The 7,493-nt window shown below is 43.7% G+C and overlaps 1 pseudogene; it reads right to left on the bottom strand.

Moving 5' to 3' along the window:
• Positions 1-6,467: 6,467 nt before the first annotated feature.
• Positions 6,468-7,493, bottom strand: part of LOC116418517 — a 17,958-nt pseudogene continuing 16,932 nt past the window's right edge.

Here is a 7,493-nt window from a genome sequence, read left to right on the forward strand (position 1 = left end):
TTAAGTCATAGGCCTGACAAAGTTATCTAAATTCCTTTATGTATATGGTAGGATTAGCTGAGAAATCACCTAAACGCTTCTCAATTTTGGAAAGATCAGCCAATGAAAAAGGGACATGTACTCTGACTACCCCCTCCACCCCAGCCACCTCTCGCAAAGGTGCTAACACTGTAGGAGGGTGTGGGCAGAGACAGGGGACTCAAGACAGCCAGTTGGGGGCCCCAAAGGAGGCATGGGACCGAGTGGATTACTAGTAGATAAGGAGGAGGAAGAAGGAGTCTGGATGGGGGGAGGAGGAGGAGTCTGGGCAGGAAGGGAGGGGGTGGAGAGAAGGAGGAGTATAGGGACGAGAGCTTAAGGCCCAAAAGCCTTGTACGTAATTAATTTTGGACCACTTGCCTAGCCGCTGGCAGAAATTGCTGAGGTCGATCATGCCACAGTGGAAAGGAAAATTAACCACTTCCTCCTAAGGTCTTGTTCAAGCTGTAAGGTTTTTAAATTGGCTAGGAGGCACCCTAAGGGGGTGCTCTTTGGAAATTTGGACTGGGGGTTTCCCGTTTGTTTCCTCTTTACTTACACAATGGACACAATGGAAATGGAAGTGGATCTCTGCCTGGCTTCAAAGCGTCCTTTGGAACCAGCAGAGACAGACTGGAGGCTCATGGAGCCAAAGTGGAGATTACCTTCAGGCGGACGTCTCCATCCTGAACGGGTCTCCCGAGCCACTTGGTGGCTCAAAATGGACCTCGGACCTGCGCAGGATTTCTGGCCAAGGGAGGTAAAGAGGAGACAAGGGCACTTACCCCAGAGAGGCCATGAGAGTGAGGGAAGTGGGTCTCAGGTCCTGGTCCGTCTGCAGCGTGGGAGCAGGAGGAGGTTCCTCAACCCCTAGAGGCCTGAGGAGGGGTCTCCTCCCGGTCTTCGGCACCAACTGATTTGTTTTTCTAAGACCAGCCAAGCGGGCACAAAAGAACCAGCGGGTAGGCGAGTGTAGGAGCAAAACTGCAAGTTTATTTTGGTCACCTAAGGTGTGGGGGAGAGGTCTATCAGCCTCCGGCAAAGGAGGCCAACAGAGTCCCCCCAGTGAAGCTCTCAGACGGAGTTCCGGCAGTCCCGACATCCCGACAGGAGTGGGGCTGGGAAGTCCCCGTGGGACCCTGGCCAAGAGCGGCTTTTCTAGGAGTGGGAGGGCAATTGGTGGGGCACGGGCATGTCGGGGGGCGTTCCACAGGTGTGACCAGGTAAATCCCGGTCTCTTCGGAATGACGTCACCTGGCGCATGCCCAGTTGGTCTGCACCCTCCCTGGGTGCCGGCTGCATTTTCACGTGCGCGGGAAAAGCTGGTGAAGAAGAATCCGGAAGTGCGCCATCCTGCCTCCATTCGTCGAAACACTCCCCAGTGAGATGACCCCAGTACCTCCATTGAAAATGCAGAAATCACCGGTATTCTGTGTCGCTTGTGCTGGGAGTTGGAGACTGGAGCTCGTTTATTTTTTTTCATATCTGTTAGTGCAAACTCCCTAACAAAGTCTAAATGAACAAACATTCTTTTTGATGATCGTGATGTGCAAAGGGCTGGGTTTATCCAGGACAGGGGAAGGGAGGGAAGTGAAATACAGAACTGAATACAAAACATTTAAATTGTAAATTCTCTGAGGCCACATCCTATGTCTCTCAAAGAATCCTAGCACAATGCTAAGCACACAAAGGTGTAATTTTTTAAATGAGTAAGAACTTAAAAAAAACAAACACTGAGTAATATTATATGATTCCACTTATATGAGGTACCCAGAATAGGCAAATTCATAATAACAGAAAGCAGAATACAGGTTACCAGGGCTGGGGCAGGGGTGAATGAGTTGTTTATTGGGTATAGAATTTCTATTTGGAATAACAAAAAAGTTCTAGAAATGGATGGTGGTGATGGTGACATAATATTGTGAATGTACATAATGCCACTGAACTGAACATCTAAAAATAGTTAAAATGATAAATTTTACGTTCTATATATTTTACTACCATGAAATTTTTAAATAAAAATAAAAATAACAATCATTGAGTGCTTGGCTACACAGGAATAGCAAACTGTTTTCTCAGGAGGCTCAGGCCACCTCTTCACAGAAGCCTCAGGAACCCAAGCACCCCAGTGTGTGGGAAGCCCCGCAAAGGAGCAGCAGTGCTGGTGCTGGGGCTGCCTGATTTGTAGGAAATAGAAGCCATATTTCCCACTTGAAGATGATGTATTTGCTAACAGAGACTTCCACTTCCTGTGAAGCAATCTTTCACACAGTCGAAGACACTTGCCCCAAAATGCTATGGGGTGGAGGTGGGAAGACCTGAACTTTGGTCTCAAGTATCTTACTTGCCATCTGGGCAATTTAGACTTCTCAGGTCTCAGTTGCCATTTCTGCAAATTAAAGTAATGGGACCAGATGTTACATGGCTTCTACCAGCTCCACAATTCTCTGATTCAAAGGTATCCCTTAACTGTTTTTTTTCCATAGTTTCAATTTAATTACATGATGAAAATAGTTTCCCATTTCTTTAGCCATCGCTATTATTTTCTGGAGTCTCCAGTTTCTTCCTGTTTTTGTTTTTTGTTTTTTTTTCCAGAGGAACAGTGATCCAAAATAAACATATCAGTTTCATAAAGTTATAATTAGTGAATAATATGGAGGAGACATCACTTGTAAATTCTAATTATAACACAAAATCACTGTAACTCTTTCTTTTTTAGTTTTTTTAAGCAATAATATTATACTGCTGACTTGTTTTTGACAATTGATAAATTATGTAGTTGAGAATCAAGTTATACAGTAACAGTAACTATTTTCCTTTCCTTAGATCATTTGGGTGATAAAAAGCAGCCCAGTGACTCCTCCATCCACAGGTAAGGATGAGAGTGTGAACAAAGAAACTTTCCATTATTCAGAAGAAATAAGGAGCATGCAGTGGTTCTTTACCTAACCTGTAGTTCCTGTATTCAAATTAAATTCATTCCACTCAGTCAAAGCTGCTGTTAAAAAGAAAATTCTTTTTAAAAATCTTTTTCAACATCTAAGTATATTTTAGGTATTACAATTTATGCCATTTCAAATTCATCAAGTGTGGCTATATCATTGAATGTGTGTATAAAGTTGTTAGGGTGAATTCAGTTTTAAAGCAGATTTTCTGTCAAACATCTGTTTACCTACATGATAGCAAATATCAATCTGATTGAGCAATTCACACTTCAATACATTGAATTTTTTTTAAATGAAGTAGATACACCAAAACCCCTAAGAGCACTTGCGGGGTAACAGACAAATGTACCCTGAATAATAAAGTAGTATGAAGAAACAGATACCATCCCAAGAAAGGGAAAAAAAACCAAAATTCATGAAATGAAAGAACACATTCCCACTGTAAACTAATATACCAACAAGATTTCAATGGGATTGTTTTATTAGGTTATTAGGTTTTTCTTATTTCATGGTGGATTAAGTTTCTAAATCAGACTTCAAGTATATTATTATCAGAAAATACAGAAAGTTCCTGCACTATAATATATATGTTTTCTTTTCTTTTCTTTTGAGACAGAGTCTCACTCTGTTGCCCAGGCTGAAGTGCAGTGGCACAATCTCGGCTCACTGTAGCCTCCACCTCCCAGGTTCAAGCAATTCTCATGCCTCAGCCTCCCGAGTAGCTGAGATTACAGGCGTGCACCATCTTGCCCAGCTAATGTTTGTATTTTTAGTAAAGACAGGGTTTCACCATGTTGGTCAGGCTGGTCTCGAACTCCTGACTTCAGGTGATCTGCCCACCTCGGCCTCCCAAAGTGCTGGGATTACAGGCATGAGCCACAGCGTCTGGCCCATATTTTCTTTAGGTAATGATAAATCATATTTGAAGAATGCCTAAAAGGATCCAATAATGCCTCAAATACACAAACCTACTAGAACAGATTTTATTCAAAATTACAATGACAAAATAATACACGGAGGCAAAAATCTTTATTAAATGACCACATCGTAATCTGATAAAATATTTCCTGATATAAGAGAATGAATTATGAACTGGTTTATAACATATTTTTTAAAACCCAAGGTAAAACAAAACTAATAAATAAACTCTGCATACATTATCATTTACATTTTATGATTATTTTCTATTTGGACATCCTCTTCCACATACCCATTGCCCTGTGCTTTTCACTGATTTTCTCAGCTACACTCCTCCTCCTGGACTGTGAACATTCGCTAAAAATCTCTTTGAAACACCACCACCACCACAGACTTCCCACTGCTGCCATGCTCTCAGATTGTCTAGCTCTCCCAGAAAAGGACAATAAGCTAAATAAGCTAAATTCACAATAAGGTGGATCTAAGGGATAACAGGTCTTTTCGAACCCGATTCCTCCCTTCTCCTCCACCCTCACCTCTCACCACTGGGTCTCTCCTTTCCAGCCACGGTGAACTGCTTTCTCACACTTCACAATCATGCCTGGCATGATTGGCTCCTTCAAGGAGCATGATTGGCTCCTTCACCATGGAGCAGCCTTCACGCACATACATTCCCTCTTCCTCTTCATGCTTTGGCTAACTCTTCATCTTCATTCAGAGCGATTCCAGGAAAACTTACTGACACCCTCCACCTCCCATCCCATAGCTGGGTGTGGTGTCTAATTTAGGTATGTATTTACAGATATATCCTTTGTATGTGTGTATATACATATATAACACTGATTACAATGTATACTTCTCATAGCACTATTACAATGTATCACTGTTTTTACTGTGTCTTTCAATAGGCTCTAAGCTATTTCAGGGCAAAGATCATTTAACAGTCAATTTTACATCCCTAATATCTAACATAATGCTTCACTTATAGTCATAGATTGTAAGTGGTAAATGAATAGCTAGATAAACAAATAGTCAAGGGCAGGGAGAGGTTGTCCTGTTCCTAAAGTACATTATGGAGGCGGCCACCTCCCGCTGCAAAAAGTGAGCCATTCCTGATTTTCACTACATTCTGTACTTGTAGTCAAGAGAAGTAACCGTTCATATAGAGATAGACGGGTCAATGGATGGATGGATGGATAGATAGATAGATAGATAGATAGATAGATAGATAGACACAGATTCTTTGTAGCCTAGGAACAAACAACCTAAAATATATTTTTAAATATACCACTGAATCTCAAGGCAATGACTGAAAGGGGTTGGATCAAAGGCATTAAAACCCAGCTACATCTACTTTAAAATGTTATATAGGGTAGCCCAAAACTGATGGTGGTACCCAGTGTACTGCAAGGGTACCAAATACCTGTTGAAATAAATTGCAAACAAGTCCGGGTGCAGTAGTTCATGCCTGTAATCTCAGCACTTTGGGAAGCCACAGTGGGTGGATCACTTGAGGTCAGGAGTTCGTGACGAGCCTGGCCAATATGGCGAAATCCCAACTCTACTAAAAATACAAAAATTAGCTGGGCATGGTGGCGTGTGCCTTTAATCCCAGCTACTTGGGAGGCTGAGGCATGAAAATCACTTGAATCTGGAGGTGGAGGTTGCAGTGAGCTGAGTTCATGCCACAGCACTCCAGCCTGGGCAACAGGGTGAAACTCTGTCTCAAAAAAATAAATAAATAAAATAAATTGCAAACAAAAACCAAGTGCAGATTAGGTCTAAACAAATTATTTTTTACTTAAGACAGTAATCCCCAATTTGAAAACTACCAGCTCCAGAATCATAATAAGGTATCCTTGAATTCACATTTACAGGCAGCATTGCCAATAGACAAAATAAATGCTTCTCAAACACAAGGATGACTATTTGTCATGTATAAATAGACGACGGTGTGATTAATAAAAATCCAAATACATTTAAAGATGGTATTGAATTAATAATCAGTTTATCATTAAATATTTTCTCAGCTAATATAAACTAAGTATTAATGAGTCCTTGAAAATGTTGGCATTATTTAAAGCATCTCATGCCAACAAAAGGATTGAGAATTGCTAGTGTAGGGTTCTTTATAAACTCTGCAGAGGAGGCTGGAGTTTCTGGGTTCCAGTGCCTTAATATGTATATATGTAAGCTAACCTCTTTACTTCCTTTCACAAAGATTATTAACAAAAATAGTTGCAATGTATTAAGCTTTACTGATGAACATAACGAGAATGGACTTACATTTGGAGTAATAAATTTGAAGTAATAAAAGGAAAGTAAACAATTATGTACATACATGCTAAAACCAATATAAAAATCTATCAATTTAATTTATTGGGTCTCCTCCATAGATATGCTCATCTACAGAGTGTACTGAAACTTTCTCTTAGCACGAAGTTAACTGAGCCCCTCAGGCTGCTTCGAACCTGCTTTCCCACTTCCACTTTGTAAAGAGCTCCAAGTTCACTAACAAAGTGATCCTTCTTTAACAGCAATAACAAGAAATGGGGAGGAAGAATAGATAGGAACTCAACAGCAACTCTAAGGCGGGTTGATTACCTGGTCCTCCTTAAACTGGGGGCTCTTGTTAAACTCACTTTGCTTCCTGAAGAAAAGCTGGGCCAAGATGCGGCCGGCTGTAGCCTGGATATAATCGTCCACGTCAAGGGTTTGAAGCTGATAGTGTAAACCAAAAGAAGATATGTCAGCATCTAAAAGAAGATATGTCAGCATCTAACTACTCAGATCCCTGCAGAGATCTTACAGCTGTCAAGGCATTTGCTGTACTACACAGTACTTGGCTACCTGCACAGCTATTGAGAGGTGACAACATGCTAGCGGCCCTCACTCTCGGAGCCTCCCCGGCCTCAGCGTCCACTCTGGCAGTGCTTGAGGAGCCCTTCAGCCCGCCAAGGCACTGTGGGAGCTCCTGTCTGGGCTGGCCGAGGCCGGAACCGGCTCCCTCTGCTTACGCGGAGATGTGGAGGAAGAGGCGCGGGCGGGAACCGGGGCCGCACGCCGTGCCTGGGTCCAGCGCGAGTTCCGGGAGGGCGTGGGCTCGGTGGGCCCGGCTCTCCCAGCGGCCGGCTGACGCTGCCGGCCCGGGCAGTGAGGGGCTTAGCACCCGGGCCAGCAGCTGCAGAGGGTGCGCAGGGTCTCCCAACAGTGCCGGTCCGCCAGCGCTACGCTCGAATTCTCGCCAGGCCTTAGCTGCCTCGCCACAGGGCAGGGCTCCAGACCTGCAGCCAGCCATGCCCGAGCCTCCCCCAAAACCGGCCATGGGCTCCTGCGCTGCCCGAACCTCCCCGACAAGCGCCGCCCCCTGCGCCGTGGCTCCCGGTCACACCAACTGCCCAAGGGCTGAGGAGTGCAGGCTCGCCTGGGACTGGAGGACAGCTCCGCCTGCAGCCCCCGCGACGGATCCACTGGTTGAAGCCAACTGGACTCCTGAGTCTAGTGGGGACTTGGAGAACCTTTATATCTAGCAACTGGATTGTAAATACACCCATCAGTACTCTGTGTCTAGCTCAGGGTTTGTAAATACACCAATCAGTACTCTGTATCTAG

Source organism: Piliocolobus tephrosceles, chromosome 18 (genome assembly GCF_002776525.5).
Source record: "Piliocolobus tephrosceles isolate RC106 chromosome 18, ASM277652v3, whole genome shotgun sequence".
NCBI classification, from domain to species: Eukaryota; Metazoa; Chordata; class Mammalia; order Primates; family Cercopithecidae; genus Piliocolobus; species Piliocolobus tephrosceles.